The sequence below is a fragment of the Elephantulus edwardii genome, unplaced genomic scaffold (genome assembly GCF_000299155.1).
Source record: "Elephantulus edwardii isolate Elephantulus edwardi_28Jun2011 unplaced genomic scaffold, EleEdw1.0 scaffold00242, whole genome shotgun sequence".
In the NCBI taxonomy this organism is placed as follows: Eukaryota; Metazoa; Chordata; class Mammalia; order Macroscelidea; family Macroscelididae; genus Elephantulus; species Elephantulus edwardii.
Genome location: NW_006399992.1, coordinates 2,650,417 through 2,667,910, shown reverse-complemented (window position 1 = coordinate 2,667,910; position 17,494 = coordinate 2,650,417). Strand labels below are relative to the sequence as shown.

The 17,494-nt window shown below is 41.3% G+C and overlaps 1 pseudogene; it reads right to left on the bottom strand.

The window, feature by feature from the left end:
* Window positions 1-5,430: 5,430 nt before the first annotated feature.
* Window positions 5,431-17,494, bottom strand: part of LOC102861972 — a 115,573-nt pseudogene continuing 103,509 nt past the window's right edge.

Below are 17,494 nucleotides of genomic sequence, written 5' to 3'. Positions count from 1 at the left end.
AGGAAACACAAGCAGTCCCTGGAACTTTTTCCCTTGGGTTATCAGAGTCTAAGACAATTGATGACATTACATTGGTCGTTCATTTTAGATTCGTACAGCCCACAAAAATCAATAGTTTTCCATTATCAGGTCCAGCTGGGTCACTAGTCTGTCAATGAGCTGTTACAATTGCTGTACAGGGGTGAGCCTGACCAGTCAATTGCTGCTGACAAGAGGAAAACATGCTGACAGCCACGGGAACAAGTCAGAACACAGATTTGCACTTCAGTTTGCCATCCAAAGAGACTTGAGCAAGGCCATTTTCAAGACATAGGGTACAGCAGCGGGAGTTCTGTGGGTGGGACTACCACCCCCGGGTGTTAGAGCACAAGTGCCTAAGGGCCCATCCTGGCTCCAGACAACCAGCTCCTGCCTGTAGAGATCATCTGTAGTCACTGCTTTTGTTAGTAAGAGGGCATGTGCCAGCCAGAATTGTCCCTAAACATCATCAGATACCCTACATTATAATCAAAGCAAGATTAGGAGGAAGGAACATTACTTTAACCAACATGGACCTGGATGGAGCTATACATAATTTGGAAAATTGGGGGGGAAAAAATCCAAAACCAAAACCACCCTACAAAGGAAGAAAACATTTTATAGGTATCAAATCTGAACAAATCTGACTTAACACATTGCAAATTGTTGTTAGTGGGCAGAGTCGAGCCAGAACCAAGCCAAAGTGGACCCTCCAGCAGGTTTTAAGAGGCAGATAAGCACACAGGAAGAGATTGCCTATCCTTTCCCTGTAGAGCAGCTGGTGGATTTGAACCAGGACTGCAGCAGTTTTCTTACCACTAGGCCATGTGAACTCCCTCACTGAAAATTAGTAGTAACTAAAAGATTGAGGATGGTACAGCATAGGGTAAGGCTCAGCTCTGTTATTGGGTTGCTATGAGATGTAGATATCTTGATGGCACCAAACAACAAAAGATTGAAAGTCTTCCATGATTGGTACATAGGCTTCTCCCTTACGGCACAGTTACTTACAAACAAAAATATACTTTGAACTCACCTAGTGATATTTAGACAAACCAAGCCCTCCTCATTGGCAGCATATATACCACTCTGTTTAATGTAGTGAGCAGCAAGAGAAGCCAAGTCCCAGCTTTGCCCTGCCCTTAATACAGAGAAGGAATAGAATGGTAAGCTTGGATAAGTATGCTTAACTATCTTTCCCTCGTAAAATGGAGCTATATATCCACTTTACCTCCTGTGCCACAAAGCTGTGTGTAAAAGCAATCAAGGGTAAGCTCTGTCCATATAAGTGACTCCGCATATCTCTTACTCTGGAAGCTACCGAGGTAGCATACTTTGGAAGCCACTGAGACATGTCTTGTTTTCTACAGAATAATTCATTCCCACTCTAGATGGAATTCTTTCCTTCTTACTCTCTGAAGATTAATATCTGAAGATTATCACGGGTTTAGTAGTTCTCCTTAATTTGTCAAAGAAAGGAGTTAGCTGGGAACACAGTGGACACAAAGTCTGGGCTCTTGCATGTTGAGGGACTTCCAAAGCATTGGAATGTCATGGGCTCTCATTTCCTCACCCTAATTTCATTTCAGACATCAAACTGAAGAACTCAAAAAAATAAATAATTTTTACTTTGTTTCAATATTATGATTTTTAATATTCTACTTTTATTAACATATCTCAAGTACTAAATTTTAGACTTGTTTTTTAAAATGCCCCTAGTCTCGAGTTTGATTCTTTTGGAAATCACCATCCACTGGTGTTCCATCATCAAACAAAACCACAAAGCAACGACATTACTGGAAGCCAACTAGCTGAGGAGGGTTTTTTCTCCCTCCTCCAACCTTCTTTTTAATACCACCATTACCAAAAAGAAAGGAAAACAATTTCTTTTAAAAAAAAAAAAGTTTTAACGAGAGCAAATTTGCTAGTAATTAGATGAACCAGTCTTATGTCTTCCAGCACTTGGAAAAATGAAATTCATCAGAACTCTCATAGCATTAATTAAGAAGAATTTATGTTTTTTTAATAAAATACTTCATGTTTTAGCTCCTTTATTCCTCCACCAAATGTGATTATGTGGGGGCTGAAGGGAATTCAGGTTAATATGTTGACACACTTAACAATGCAGGGTCATGTTGCACAATACGCTTCACTGGTTTAGTTCAGTACACCCCCTGACAGGGCCTAATCATCCCCTGCCCTAAAGGCAAAGGGAAAGAGAGGATTTTAATTACTGCTCTGTATGCAAGTTTGCCAGCATTAAATTGAGACATAATTAGGCTTCTGAATTTTAATAATTGTCCCAGCTAATTGGGCAGACAAGTACGTTATGCAGCATGGCGTGATTAGATAATTAGTATTTCCAAATGACAAAATTGGGCTCTTGATTACAAATTCTACATGAAGGGAGAAAAAGGTAGCAAGCAGATCTTTACAAGTCTATTAAGAGAGAGTTTAGCGATGTTGGTAATTTAAAGGCCATTAGGAAGCAACATTTCATTCTTAGGGCTGGGTGTCTGGGACAAAAGCCTCTGGCCAACTCTGGCTCTTACTTAAGGTTCACCCCGGTCTTATGTTTTCTCTGGGCTCTGCTGCACCCTTCTACCATCCTTCCAACTCTACACCCAAACCCCTAGCCTAGTACCCATCAATGACTTTGAGTAAGATTTATTTAGCTAGATGCCAGATGACAAGTGATGACAGAAAAAGAATCGTGGGGTGTAGGATGGTAAAATAGACAGGCATTAAGTACATCCAGAGAGAAAATCCAGGTCAGAGGTGTGGTTTTCTTTCAGAAGCAGCTGTTTTTACCTTCCTTTCACAGAAGCTGCCACCTCAGGGTCTATCAAAAAACCAAAACCTCACTGCCATCAAGTTGGAACCAATTCATAGCTAATCCTTTAGTGAATTTTCAGAATCTGTAAATCACACAGGAGGAAACTGCCCATCTTTCTCTCTCTGAGAGGCTGATAGAGTTGAGCCACCTGCTTTTGGGTTGACGGAACTCCTTACCCACTAGGCCACCAGAGCTCCCTCTGTAATAATTTTACCCTAATTTCGACTCAAGTTTCTCTTAGATCTCTCCCCCTTAGATTTTGAAGTAGTATATTAATAGGGTTAAGAAAATAAATGATGGAAACTGACCTGGGTTTGAAGTAATAATTTAATTATCCAAATATGATCTTGGATGACTAATCTATTCAAGTCTCACTTTTCTTATTTGTAAAATGAGATCATAATAATACTTCATGGATTTCTGGGGAAAATGAAATAAAGTAAGGCATATAAAGTCTAAAGCATAATACTTTAAAGTATTATGGCTACAAAAATGTAACTTTATGGACCAAAGAGGCTTGTAGTAAGTATCTTAACTGTTATATTAATTATGCTAGGAAGCACAAGATGCTGGATCTAGCTCTGTGGCTCTGCCAGTCCTCACTTGAAGCAAGGGTCCTTAGCCTCATTGTTTCCTGAAAAAGGAACATGGTGTTTCTATTCAAGCCTGGAGCAACTCAATGACAAAAGTTGGTAGACCCCCAATAAGATTTCCTTTTTTCCCTACCCTTCAGGTGCTGGTTGACACCAGCCTTGCCACATGGAAGAACAGTTAACCTAAGAAGGAGGTGATGTAAATTCTGTATTTTGCCTTCACACCTTGTGACTCACCCTGTAAAAACTGTCACCTCGACTGGTAAAAGGGCCTCTGGCCAACTCTGGTCCCCACCTAACGCTCCTCCCCCAGGTACTCTGCTTTTTCTAGAGTCAAGGGCATCTCTTCCTTAAAAGATCACTTAGACTATTCTATACAATTAATAATCAGTAGCTTGGATCTCTCTCTCTCTCTTTCTCTCTGTGTATGTTTTTCAGGTAAGAGAAATATTGACTGGATATAAACCAACTCTTTGTAAATGACTGACTGGTGGTTCATGGATGGCAATGCGATGGCCTTGTCAGGTGAAACTCAGATTCTGGTTGTGGACGCATGACCCCTGAAAACGACACTATTGTTGTTGTGTACAGTAGAGTCAGATCTGACCCATAGCTGACCTCTGGTGGGTTTTCAAAGGCAGTTAATCACATAGGAGAATGCCCATCCTTCTCCTGCGGAGCAGCTGATGGCCTAGAGCCATGTGCCTTCAGGATTGCATCTCAACTCCTTGCCACTAGGCCACCAGAGCTTCCTGAGAATGACACTAAGAAAAAAAAAAAAAATAATCCTGTCTCCATGGTTTTGGTCCAGTCAAGATAACCTGCTAGGCTGGACTAGCTTTCTTAGGACTCAAAGAGATTAATTTGGACTGCAGAAATCTTTCTGTGGATAAACTTTACATAATCCTATCAAAAGCTTTACAATATGTCCAACACCTAATACCATAGAGAAGAGGGCAACACTGTAGGATTTGAGAAAGAGAAGAGACATGTAGGGGTTCTGTAGACAAACAAGTGTATAAGCAAAGGGTAAAATACTATTTATAACAATTGGAGGGAGAACAGAGAACAAGACTAAGTGATCTGGATGCCTGATCTGTATTTACATGATGAGACCTCTCCTCCTGGCGCTGCTTTGTTGTTATTGTTCTTGTTAGGTACCACTGAGTCGAGTATGACTCACAGATCTTATGAACAACAGATCTGAATCCTGTTTCTATACTGTGCCATCCTCACCATCTCCGATGCACTTGAGCCCATTGCTGCAGCCACCCCTACTTAGGCCTCTAGCCACAGGCACTGCTAAGAGTCAAAGCAGAGCTCCCATCCACTGCACTTCCTAGTGGCTGAGAAGAAACAGATAACCTTGGGGGCAGGAGGGAAGTGGTTCTAATAGTTGTCATAATGATTTCACTCCCCCACATCCCCCGCCACACAATGCCAAAGCTTCTCTCCCTCTTTTTCTGAAGAAGTACGTTTATGACTGATCGCTCAACACCTTCTTGGTTCTGATTGCAGAAAACACACCTTATAAATATATGATAACCATCCTGTAATAGAGAGTGTGACAATTTACTTCACAGTGCGTTTCGGGCTGCTAATTGATCGTTTCAGTCCAGGGACGATTTGGAATATATTATAGCCATCAAAAGGATATCACAGCTCATTTTGGTGGAAAGGTTTCCACGTCGCTTCGCGTTCATCTCGGGGAGAGAGCAGCTTGCACCCGGCGGGCAGAGAGGAGGAGGGAAGGGGGGAGGCAGCAGAGCGAAAAGAGGCCGAAGGGGCGAGGAGAGGCGGGGCCACGAGGCGGGACGGGGAAGGTGGGCGTGGCAGGCGGGGCGGGACCAATGGGCGAGGCGGGGCTGGCGGCGATGCTCGCGGTGGCTGCAGGTCCCAGGCCGGACGGTAGAGGCCTCCCTTCCGAGGCGGCGCCAGGACAGCTTGGGCGCTCAGGGATAGGTAGGGCTCGGCACCTTGGCGTCATCCCGCGTGTCTTTCCAGCGAGGTCCGCTCGCGGCCCGGCCCAGTGTGAGTATTCCCCTTCCGCAGGCGGCAGCAGTCCTTTATTGGAGTTGGAGGGGTTTCCTCAGGCAGAGGACTCTGCTTGGGGACCAGGGTGCTCGTACGCGAAGGAATCTCACCTCCTCCTGTCCTCTCCTGAGCCTGACTTCCTGGCGAGTGCAGAGGTGGCGATCCCGGGGCGCCACTCTCTGCGCTTTGGGAGCTGGGCGCAGTGGCGGAGAGGCGCGGTGCTTCATTCCAGCGCTTTGTGTGCTGTTGGGTCTTGCGACTCTCGGAGAGTTCTGGTTCTCATGCCACTCTTGGTTAGCGGGGCTGGCGGAGAGACTCAGCCTTGAGGAGAGAGCTCTGCTCAACTGCACAGCCGAGGGGGCGGGCGTGGAGAGGGCTGGCTGGGTCCTGCGACGCGACAGGGGGAGGCCGGGTGCCCCCAGGGCGCGGGATGTTAGGGCGACGGGGCGCGCGCTGTGGGGCGCGGTGAGAAGGTGCAGGCGTGAGCGCTTCTTCGCCAAGGAATAGCCCCTCAGCCCTCTCAGTGCCCTTCCCGCCCTCCAGGCTCTTGCCTCGTTTTCAGTTCCAAAAAGTGTGTGCATACTGGGATTCGAATTAGAAAACAGACCTATGCATACATATACATGGTTTTTTCCCTTAACCAGCCTGCCCCGGCCTTACCCACCCGGCCTCTTGGCAAACTTTCTCTTATTAAGTTAGAGCACTAGAAGGGGCGAGGCCTTCCATTTACACAGCGCATACACGCAATCCTGTGCGCGAAAAGCTGGCTTTCTTTCAGTAAGGGCATGCTTAGTTATTCTAAGTCCTCTGTTATGTTAATACGTTATGTCAATCTAGGGCATGGAAGCCTCCATGCAGGTGATTTTTGACAGGAATCATCATCCCGAGCTGTTATGAAGTGTGATGTCAGTGTGCCCTGGAAGGACAAGATAATATACAAACCAGTTCTTGACACGATCACTTACAAGGAAACATCTGAGGCCATCAACAAGAGGCACTTCAATTCACACACACAAAAATATTTTGTGTTTGGTTGACATCTTTCAAAATGCTGAAAGAGGTAGTTGCATTTATCGTTTTGTAGGTATTTATCAACATGCTCACAAAAGGCCCCACAGTAAAAAGGAAGGTTTTGTTTGTTCCTGTTGTATTATATATAAACTGAGGAATAGAGATACTGTATGATCAACAAAATAGTCCACAGAAAGACAGCGGGAATAACACTATGAACTCCTTTATCTTCTAAGACTAGGAAAAGTCAGGAAACTGTTTTTTATTGGGAAGGATAATCATCTTTTAGTTTACATAAGACCCCATGCTTTTAGCACAAGTACTAATTTGGGAAATGATCAAATCCCAGATGTGGAAATAAGGCAAATTTACTATGAAACCTCAGTCTTAGGGAGTATACCACCAACTTATGCTATTAAGGACTTTCATGATACCAAGTGTCATTCAAGACAAGCATCTAGGTTCCTACTGAATACATTCCAAAATCTTAAGTGATCCAGATCTAAGCAGAAGTATTCCATTTCACACATAGTAGACTGAAGTTATATTTACATGGCTGAACACCATCAGGAGGCTAAACAACTGTTATTACATTGAACTCTGTATAGGTTGATCCAAGATACAGTTCCGTTTTCCTTCATCCATTCAATCATTACTTTTTATAGACCTCCACTTTGCCACTGAACATAGCAAATAATATTATAATAGAGTTAAAATTGGCTTTTCATATAGGCAAATGGGGGAAAAATGGATTGGGTCTTCAAGTAGCACATCAAGGGAAGGAAATAGGTTCAGAATCAGAAAGTTTTCTCCAATTTGTGCTCTGTTCACAGTGAATTTTTTTTTGTTGTTGTTGTTCTTGGTTTGTTTTCTTCCACGGAGCTTTTAGAGTAAATGGGACTTTAATGCTCTTTTGGTTATTCTTAGAATGTTGTTTTTCTATCTAAAATATTAATTTGCTGTGTAGTATGCTAGATTGACTTGTTTTATATGACTTTTAGTTAAAATCAAAACCATTTACCTTTTTCTCCAACCCAAAGTGAATATTAAGCCAAATGAAATAACATATCCCAATTACTCACATATACCATTAGTTAAGATTCACTGGTTGAAAAAGAAAAGAAAAATTTACTCTATATCACACGTATTTGTAACTAATTTTTTCCCCTTTGGGTAATTAGTCACTATGAGTTGGAATCAACTCAATAGCACACAATACATGACGCCATTTTAAAATAAATAGATATTTCAATATGAAAACATTTGTGTATGAACTATGACAGTACATCTAAAGAACATAAAATTTTATTTACTGCAATAATAGAAGTAAAAAATTACAAATAATCTCTGGAAGTAGTGCTGTTAATAAGAAGGTGGCACCTCTGGTGTTTCGAATCCATCAGCCACTTTTCTGGAACAAGACAAGCAATCTTGTCCTGTGCCATTTACGGCCTTGGAAAATTCACTAGAGGGTAATTTATGAGTTGCTTGTGACTCAATGGCAGTAAGTTGAGTTCAGTCGAACCCTAATATTGTGTTGTAGGGTTAAAACTACAAAACCAAGTTATAACTGCAAACTAAGAGAAGATGTCTGTATTCTAACAGCGATACTAGAATTTACACATAAGTTTTAGTGCACAATCTCTTCCAACTAGTCATTTTTGGAGACTGCCGCTTCCTGCAGGGCTGTTTCTATTGTTGCCATTTGTCAGATCTCTTTTGGAGTTCTTCACTGGGCACTTTTCACAATCCACAGCACATCTTTTTTGAAAGCCTTGGAGGTGGTAGTTCATCTTACTTAGAAGTCATCTTGTGCTCTAGAGAATAAAGTGTGTGATCAAGTCTGGATAATATAATTTGGCATCAAAACAAGATAAATGAAATAGGGGGTTTTTTCAGTGATTAAAACCAGCTCTAAAGTCAGTTATAAACAGTTGGAGCAATAACCGCACCATTGAAAAAAACATAGTCTCTACAGAGCTCTAAGAAAAGTGCTAACTGGAGCTATACATTTCTCTTTGGTTGTCAAAGAAATACTAATTTAACCAACTTCTATACATGTGCCATTGTATATTCAATATTCTTTGCCAACACCACAATTCAAAGCCATCAGTTCTTATGTTATCCTTACTGTCTGACTTTCAGACACGTAGGAAGCAATTGAAAGCACCACAGTACACATCAGGCACACTTAGTCTTTAAACTGACGGTACTGAATATCCCATAGATGGCCAAAAGGATGAACAAAGCTGTCTTAAAGTACATGTGACCAGGATCCTCCTTAGAGTCAAAGATGATGAAACTTTGTCTCACTTTGGCCAGAAGGACCCAGTTCCTGCACATGGACATCATGCTGGGAAAGGTAGAGAATCAGCAAAGGAGACGAAGACCCTCAACAAGATGGATTGAAATAGTGACTACCCAGTGCGCTTCAGCAGAACGGAGATCATAAGGATGGCAGGAGATAGGGCAGGGATCACCATGAGTCGTAGCTGAGTTGATAGCACTTAACAATATACATGTGTCCTACATTCTTCAATATAAAGTTATTACCTTATAAAGTTATTTTGCCAAGAATTTATTTAGATCTGGATTTTATAAGTTTTGCTTTTCTATGACTTTAGAAGCAGATAAATTCAAGGATATTGAATGAACATGGAAAAATTCAAGATGTTGTAGATTAAAATTGCTGTATATAATTCCACAAAAGTGATACTCTGGTTTCTTTTATACATGAAAATAATATGCAGTTAAGAAATTAAATTCATATTCTATTTAAAGATCAAGGCATTCTGCCATTACGAAAAAAAAAAAATTGCAGGCATTCTTAAAAAAAAAAAATTGCAGGCATTCTTAGATTTAGGCATCTTCTATCTATTTTTATTTAATCCCTTAGAACTGTTGATAGTTGTCTGTGAATATAGATCCCACAGTAGATATGTAATATAGTCACACTATATCATTTTAAGTTAACAATATGCTACCCCACAGTGAATATAGGGGAACACAGGTGGTTAGTGATAAGAAGTTGCATTGCCAGTTAAAAGACATCCTGTTTGAATCCACCTGCCCACTGCTCTGGGGGAGAAAGGTGAGCATTCTCCTCCCTTGCAATTTACTCCCTCTGAAAATCTGCTGGAGGGTCAGCTGTGAGTCAGTTCCAACTCAGTAGTACATAACAACAACATATGTTCTTGTTGTGTGCCATCAAATCAGAACTGGCTCATAGCTGACCCTCCAGCGGGTTTTCAGAGGGAGTAAATTGCAAGGGAGAAGACTGGTCATGCTTCCAACAGGCAGCTGGTGGATTCAAACTGGGGCCCCTTGGGATATCAGTGCAACTTCTTACCACTAGACCACCAGAGTTCCCTATATATTTAAAAATATTGTTGTTATGTGCCATTGGGTCACCTGTGACTCATAGCAACCCTATGTACAACAGCCCTAAACCTTGCTTTATCCTGTGCCAATCTTATTGCCTCTGACACACCTACCCCCATTATCCCAGTCACTGAATCAATCCACCTCATCGAGGGTCTTCCTCTCCTGTGCTGTCCCTTTACCCTCCCAAGCGTGAAGTCCCTCCCCAAGGACTGGTCCCTCCTTGCAATATGTCCAAAGTATGTCAGATGAAGCTTCAGAATGCTTGCCTTCAAGCAGCAGCCTGGTCTCACCCTCTCTGGGATGAACTTGTTTGTTCTCCTGGAAGTCCTTGGTATATTCAATACTCTTCTGCAACACCGCAGCTCAAATACATCAATTCTCCTTCTATCATTCCTTTTCTTTGTTCAGCTTTCCCATGCATAGCAAGTAATTGCAAAGACCATGGCTTGGATCAGGCATGCCTTGGTCTCTAAACTGACATCATTGCTCATTGAACTTTGGAGAGGTCTGCTGGTACCAAGAATGTTGACTGTGGAGCCAAGCAAACTAAAACTATCAACAATATCAATCTCTTCACCGTCTATCATGATGCTGCCATTCGGCCCAGTGGTGAGAATCTTTGTTTTCTTGATGTTGAGCTTCAATCCATATTTAAGGCTGCAGTCCTTAACTTTCTGCATCAAGCGCTTCAGGTCCTCCTCAGTTTCAGCAAGCAAGGTTGTGTCATCTGCATAACACAGATTGTGATGAGTCTACCTCCAATCCTGATGCCACACTTCTCCTGGATAATCTGTTCCCCATATATATATTGAAAAGGTATGGAGATAGGATACATCCCTCGTGTATGCCCTTCCCAATTTTGAACCATGCATTGTTTCCTTGCTCTGTTCTGATGACTGCCTCCTAATCCAATAGGCTTCGCATAAGCACAATCAAGTGTTTTGGGATTCCCATTCTTCTCAGAGCCAGACACGGTTTATTGTAATCTACACAGTCAAATGCCTTTGCACATTCAGTGAAACACAGATAGACATTCCTCTGGTACTCTTTGCTCTCAGCCAAGATCCATCTGACAGTAGCTGTAATATCCGTAGTACCATGGCCTCTTCTAAACCCAGCCTGCACTTATGGCAGTTCTCTGTTGATGTGCTGTTCCAGTCGTTTTTGGATAATCTTCAGCAGAATCTTGCTTGCGTGTGAATATCAGTGATATTGTTCGATAATTTTCACCATCTGGCTGGTCTCCTTTCTTTGGAATTAGAACAAATACAGAGCTCTTCCAGTCAGTTGGCCAGGTGGTTGTCCTCCAGATTTGTTAGCATAACTTGGTGATCACAGCCAGAGCAGCATCTGTTTATAGAACCATGAAATTATAAATCCCATGAATGTAAGCTCTTTTAAATATTCAAAACCAAAATATGGAAAAGTAGGTATTTGTGACATCCAAGGGAAAGTACAATAAGACAGAAAGTGAAGATGAGGAAGAAAAAGAGAGGTCATGGACTTTTTGTATCATAATTAGTTAAATTTAAGTTGGTGAAATGAGAGAGTTTATAATTGCTTTCCAAAATACTACCAGTAAACAATTTAAAAAAACTTTAGGAAATTATTCAAACTTAGCTCCAGCTGAGATTACACAGAGACTCAAGAAAGGCCGAAAGAATGTAATTAGCTGAGTGGGAATTTTTCTAAGAGTTCTGGTCTAATACCTTTAGTATTTGTAGAGGGCCTTGGGATCATTAGTGATTAGCAGGGATCCAGACCATAATGATGAGGAGAGATCAAGGCCAGTGGGCAAAGATGAAAGTACCTTCCTCCCTAAATGGAATGCTGCAGTGCTGATGCTCTTATATACAGAAGGTCAGCTAGCAGACAAAGAAGTAGGGTGATAGCCTCAAAGCAACAAGTGCATTCCTCTCTTTCACACTTGAGTTAGATTGGATATGGAGATTAGCCAAATTTGTGCTGAGACAAAAAGAATATCCTTATTTTGGACTTTTATAAGGTCTGGAACATATAGTCCTGCTTTGATGAGTTTGGTTTGTGTCTCAAAATTAAGGGAGGGGGCCTGTTGGCCCCCGAGTCACTAAAAAGGTCAGTGAATGTAATAGGTAAAGCCAAGTCCAGATGTGTGTGTGTGTATGTGTGTGTGTATTTTAGGAAAGGCTTTGAGTGCTTGTCCATTTGGTAGATAAAATAGTTAGCTCTTAAGGTTTTTGCCACGGAGTGTCTTGATCCCTGATAATTGTGGAAAAAGAAGTGATTATGATTTTAGCTTTTCTTTCGAGATGAACAACCTAACCATCATGCCTGCCCGTCTTTTATAGATTTAAAAATCATCAAGCTATTTCTTTATTTGAATATAAATATTAAATTTTATGTATAATTTTTTAGTTTCAAGGGTGTAGTTCTCTTGGTGTGACTCAGGTGTTTGCAGTAGAATCCTGGTGAGTGTAGCTTGAAGCTCATCTGCATCAGACAAAGAAAGATGTTCTTAGTTTTAAATGAGTGATTCATACGTGATTCCAGAATAGAGAAAAGGTGGAGAATTTCCCTGAGAATTGGGAAGTGTCATGTGGTAGAACGAGTACTGGATCCAGAGTGGGAACTAGATTTACCATGTCCCAAATGTGTAATTTAAGATAATTCTAAATGATGTTACTTAAGAGTCGTTTTTAGTTTTCTCATAGCCAAAATACGTAATATAGTAATACCCTCTGCACCTACTTTATAGGGTAGTTTTGAGACTTGCCTGGAGTGAACAAAATACGGCATAGGTTTTATAAGTAAAGGTAGTGGTTGTAGCCCTTGAGCTATGTAGACTTTGAAACCAAAATATAAATGAACATTAAAACCTATCTTTCAGAACTTGGGAAAATAGACTTTTCAGCATGAGTGCTAGAGCAAAGTGAGTAATAATCTTTTCTTTCAATATGTATCCTTTCTTAGTCAGAATAAGTACACTGTTGCCATTATAAGAGATTTAGGATTTTAGGGTTGAGGGCATTGTTGTTTTTTTCTAAATCACTTAAGACTCATTAGACAGAAAAAAACCTACTTAATGAGTCCAGATCTGCAGAAGTTGTGCCTGTGGAATAGTCTCCATGTGAAGAGTGGCAGACACCCAAGCCTAGATTCTTGTTCCCTCACAAGTTCTCTTTCCCCTTAGAGAGTCCTTTAATCCTCGTTGCCACTTTCGTGTATTAGAGAAGGCAAGAAGTTGGCTTCATTTCTACATATTTATTTACTTAGCTGGTCAGCTCTGAACATCTTATTGGAATTGGTACTCTCCATAACAAGACTTCCTCAGGCCACTTTAAAAAATATTAATGATATGGCTTTCATTTTCCCCTCCTGTATTTAAAAGGTGCAGTTGCTCTGAAGGGAAGATAATTTGGTTTTGTGTCTTACAGAAACTGGCACAGATACAGTCACCATCACTGGCTCCAGCCAACACGGGACATAACTCCCAGAAAAGAGGTGAGGATGGAAGAGTAGTCTGGGGTACCATAAAGTGTGTATAAAATTATTCTTTCTTCTGTTAGGTTTCAAGATCTGTCCTATCAAACCAGGCTCATTATCATCATGTTAATTCCAACTCATAGTGACCCTAAAGAAGAGAGTAGAACAGTTCCATAGGGTTTTCAAAGCTCTAAGTCCTCTATGGAAGCAGATTGCCACACTTCCTTCCAAAAAAGGGGTGGTAAGTTTCAGCAATTAGGCCTTTAAGTGAGCATTTAAACCACTGCACTACCAGGGCTTTTTGGAGTTACTCTATTTGAAGAGGATTGTGGTATCAGGATTGGAAGGGAGACTCATCAATAACCTGTGTTATGCAAATGATACAACCTTGCTTGCTGAAAGTGAGGAGGATTTGAAGCCCTTGTTGCAGAACAAGGATGCAGCCTTCAGTATGGATTGCATCTCAATATCAAAAAAACAAAGATTCTTACCACTGGACCAATAGGCAATGTCATGATGAGTGGAGAGGAGATTGAAATTGTCAATAGCTTCATCTTCCTTGGATCCACGATTAATACCCTTGGTATGAGCAGTCAGGAAATAAAGAGACACATTGCACTGGGAAAATCTGCAGTTGGGGACCTTTCCAAATAATTGAGGAGTAATTATGTCAGTTTGAGGACTAAGATGTATCTGATTCAGGCCATGATCTTTCCTCTTATTATTGCTGCTCCTCTGAGAGCTGGACAGTGAATAAGGATGACAGAAAAAATAATTGACACTTTTGCTCTGTGGTGTTGGAGAAGAGCATGGACGGCCAAGAGAATGAACAGATATATCTTGGAGCTTGTGCAGCTAGAGTATTCTTTGGAGGCAGGAATGATGAGACTTCACCTCACATACTTTAGGCATGTTGCTAGGAGGTGCTATTCCTTGGAGAAGGACATGGTGCTGGGAAGAGTGGAGGATCAGCAAAGGAGAGGAAGATCTTCAACCAGGTGGATTGGCACGGTGACTGCTGTAATGGGCTCTAGTGTGTCAGGAAGTGTGAGGATGGCAGAGGATAGAACAGGGTTCAGATCTTTTGTTCACAGGGTCACTATGAGTCATACTTGAGGGCACCTAACAACAACAACAACAACTATTGAGGAATAAAGATAGCCTCTTGCCTCTGGAAGCTATGAATGTGGAGAAATGATGAAAGTTACACAAGTGTTCAAGTCTTCCGTTCATAGGGTCACTATGAGTCATCTATGACTCGACAGCACTTAGCAACAACAACAACAACAACAGCAACAGCAACATCTGAAGTTGCAGGGCTGTTTTCTAGAAGTGTTTTCAGTACTACCCTTCATTCATTAACTCACCACAAACTTAAAATGTGTATTGTTGGTGTTATGTGCAGTTGAGTTGTTTGCAACTCATAGCGACCCTATGTACATTAGCTCTGAACTTGCTCTATGCTGAGTCAGTCTCATTGTCTCTGATTCACCTACCGCATTACTCTAGTTACTGTGTATATAAGTCTCATCTGGGGGTCTTCTCCTGTGCTTTCCCTCCACACTTTCAACCATGATGTCCTTCCCCAAGGACTGGTCCCTCCTGACTACATGCCCAAAGGATTTGAGAGGAAGCTTCAAAATCTTTGCCTCCAAGGAGCAGCCTGGTTTCACCCTCTCCATAACAACAGATCTGTTTCTACAATGTGTAGGTACAGTATTTTTGGAGTAGTACAGTATAATGGCTAAGGAAATTGGAATCAACCCTTCTATATTTGAATATCAGCTCTACCATTCAGTGTTGAGTGATTTAAGTAAATTTCTTAATTCCTCTGAACCTGACTCTTAAAGAATTTAAAGTTTGGAACAGAGTTGAAATAAAGCTGGTAGTACGGGGAGCCCAACAACTTATACATACATAATGAAGAGTTAGTTCAATCAGGTCTCAAGACAGAGGTGGAACTTTCTCTTTGAGATTTGTAGGCTGTCAGGGTTCATATATATAGAATTGAGAAGGCCTCACCGATGGCACAGGGAAGGAGCGAAGAGAACACTGAGCTGGAAGTGAGGAGTGGGGGATGTCCTAGGCATATTCTTACATATCTGTTTTTAACTAGACAGTTAACGTGTAAGAATCCTAGGTCTGCTGTTAGATCTTGGTTGGACAAGTAAGTAATCATAACTTCTTAGCCTCAGTTACTAGAAATTTAAAATAAGTGTTAACTGTACCTACCTCATTAAATTGAAAGGACTAGATGAGATAATGTTTTGTATGCCTCATAGTGTGCCCTACACCTCACAAGTCCTCAATAAAATGATCATTTGTGTGGCATTTTCAGAGAACAATTGGAGAGCATTTGGTCTGAAGCTGACTGGTGTTGGCATGTGGTGGAAAACAAACCAGGAAAGGTCAATTAGTGCCTTTGGGGATCATGAGGAGGAGACTTAAAGATCAGTTTGAAACTCATTCATGCACTAGTAAAGTAAGCTGTATCTAGATTAGAATATTATTAGTGGTTACTAGGCCTCATAGATCTCCTCTGTTTAAAGTTCTAGCTTAGGACTCATCAGTGTGGGAAGGGAAAGAGGGTATTGTGTTTTGTTTGTTAGATTCCTAATATATAGGGTTTCTTGCCTGAATAAAACTAGGATATAGGATAGATCCACAACTTTAGAAAACAGAACCAATCAATATCCAAGGACTGAAAAATGAGAAGGCATCTTTGATGCTAAATAAACCCTAGAATTTATATCAGCTTATAAAATGGCCATTTTTAAAAGTCTATTCACATCTTATTTTTAACGTAGGGAAGATACAGTATAGATCATTTATCGCTCTTTAGAGTGTGAGATTGGAACTGTTGTACCAAAAAAAGTGACATGAATGGAGAGAGGGCTTAGAGTAAAACGACAATTTTTAAGGTTTGATTTTTTAAAATGTATTTATTTTGGTGATTATAAAATAGATGATAAAAGTTCTGTCCTCTTTCTAGATTTTAAAAGTAACATAATTAAAAGCACAAATTTAGGAAGAAGTTTTGGATACTAGAGATTTCGCTTATGTTGCCCCTCATTCTCTCCCTCCTCTCTTTTTTCTGCCCATAATTGTTTCATAATGAGTGGATGCATCAGAGAGTTGGACAATAACTAAAAGTGGATGATAAAAGAAGGATCAATCCCTTTGAGTTGTGGTGCTGGAGAAGAGTGTTGAACCTACTGTGGACTGCCAGGAGAACAAACAGGTCTGTCCTGGAGAGACTGAAACCAGTTTGCTCCCTGGAAGCAAGGGTTTTGAAGCTCTGTCTCACATACTTGGGCACATGGCCAGGAGGGACCAGTCCTTGGAGAGGGACATCATGCTTGGAAGGGTGAAGGGACAGCGCAGGAGGGGAAGACCCAGAATGAGATGGGTTGATGCAATAACTGGAGCAGTGGGATTAGATCTCTCAGAGATGATGAGATTGGCTCAGGATAGGGCAAGTTTCAGAGCTAGGGTATATAGGGTTGCTATGAGTTGCAGGCTAGTCAGTGACACATAACAACAACAATGAGTGAATGGTATGTAATAGATAATTGTATTTGCAAAGAAAATATACTGACACTAGTTTTTAAACAGGGCTTTGAACTGGAATGCACATTAAGAAATCCAAATGTAAAGGAAGGAAGGAATGATGTATATTGCATTGAAACAGATGAGGGAGAGAATTGTTTAAAAGGGACATATGAATGGGTATCATTACAGAAGTTCACAGTGAAGGCTACATAGTGGAATGGACTTGGAAGGGATTGCCTAACAATGAAAGAGGTTTTCTTTTCAAGGAAAGAGTGAATTGGGGGAGGGGGAGATGGGTAGGGAGAAAAGTGCAATAGTGAACGACTGGAAACCACTTTCATTAAAATTAATTGTTGTTGTTGTTGTTATGTGCCGTCGAGTCGCTTGCGACTCATAGCGACTCTATGTACAACAGCCCTAAACTCTGCTCTGTCTTGTGCCAATCGCACTGTCTCTGACACTCCCATCCCGATAACCCCAGTCACCGAATCAATCCACCTCATAGAGGGCCTTCCCCTCCTGTGCTGTCCCTTCACCCTCCCCAGGATGATGTCCCTCTCCAAGGACCGGTCTCTTCTTATAACATGTCCAAAATATGTTAGAC